Raw genomic sequence first — 1436 nt, 5'->3', positions numbered from 1 at the left:
CCCCCCGGTCTTTTTTTTTTTTTTTAAGATTTCACCCGGTTTTAGGGATTTCCAGAGCTGCCACCAAGCGCGGCCGCTGCAGGTGGCGCTGCAATGTAGGTTTTTAGCGGTGCCTGCGCTCGGCACAAGCCCGGAGCTGTAACAAGCGGCTCCGGCTTTTAGCAACTTAAATACACCAGCTTGGTTTAACAAACTTGTAAAATGGCGGGGGAAAAAACAGTAAAAAACCGCCCAAAACCCAACCCAACTTCTTAGATTCCCCCTTCTATTTTTTTTTTTTTTTCTTTTTTAAATTGGCTCTCCCGCTTTGTTATTGGAGTCTTAAAGCGTACAGATGTACGTCCCTGGAAAAAATAGGTGTTTTCTCTTCTTTGGGTGTTGTTGGAAATGATCCCTGTGTGTAGCTCAGATACCAAGGCATGAAATGAAAGGCTGCGTGCGCTGTTCGCCACCATCCCGCTCGCCGGCAGGGAAGGAACCGCAGAGGGCTGCAGCGATGCTGTCGGCGTCCAGGACTTCACAAGCAGCGGAGACCAAAGGGGGTGTTTTGGGGCAGCGGGGGGAAATCAGGCATGGGAGGTTGTTTGGATGGAGGCAGCGTGATTTTGCCTCTTCCCAGATGATGCTTGAAAGCAGCTTTGGTGCTGTTTGGTGCTGAGCCCTGGTCGGTTTTTCCCCCGGGAGTGGGGCAGCTGGGGTGCCCAGCGCCTCTCCGGAGGGACCCATGATCTTTGCTGTCACCGCAACCGGGGGCAAAATATCCACTTGATGACAACAGGGTGAGCCTGAGCCCTCCATGTCCTTGGGCCCTTTTACTGCAGCTATTCACAGGTCAGGGGAGGTCATTTGGGTTTTCCAGCCCTAACCCTTTTCCGCCCCCACTGCCTAGTTCATGAAAAGGCCTATAAATAAAGTCTCATTTGTCACTCACTCCTTTATGAACCCAAACAGCACAGGGATATATTGACTCATGCCATTGTTTTAAGAAGCAGAAAGAATTCCTATTAATTTCTTCCTCCCCGCCAGATAGCGGGAAGTAATCTCGGCGTATCCAGATTATCCCTTTTTAGCAGAACAGCCTGGTTTTAAATGCAAGACCAAATTTCCCAGAGATTTTCATATGTTTTATTAAATGGAGCTGCAAGCCAGACTGGACATTAAATAATACTGTACTGCTCACAACAGCAGTGATCTTTAGAGGTTACTAACCTGCCATTGTATCTCTCAGATTTCTGTCTCTCTCTTCCGTTGTCATTTTGCTGTGTTATTACTCTTCAGGCTTCACATAGTATTCATTTCTCTGAATGAAAACAAACGACTCCTTGCAAGAGGCAGGAGATAAAGTATAATAAATACATTTTATGCACCACCTTAAAAAAGGGCTCTGAATCCCCATCCATCCGTCAGGAAATGTAAACCAGAGCTCAGGCGAAACA

This window comes from Aptenodytes forsteri, unplaced genomic scaffold (assembly GCF_000699145.1).
Source record: "Aptenodytes forsteri isolate BGI_AS27 unplaced genomic scaffold, ASM69914v1 Scaffold173, whole genome shotgun sequence".
Classification (NCBI taxonomy): Eukaryota; Metazoa; Chordata; class Aves; order Sphenisciformes; family Spheniscidae; genus Aptenodytes; species Aptenodytes forsteri.
This window is presented reverse-complemented; position numbering follows the sequence as displayed.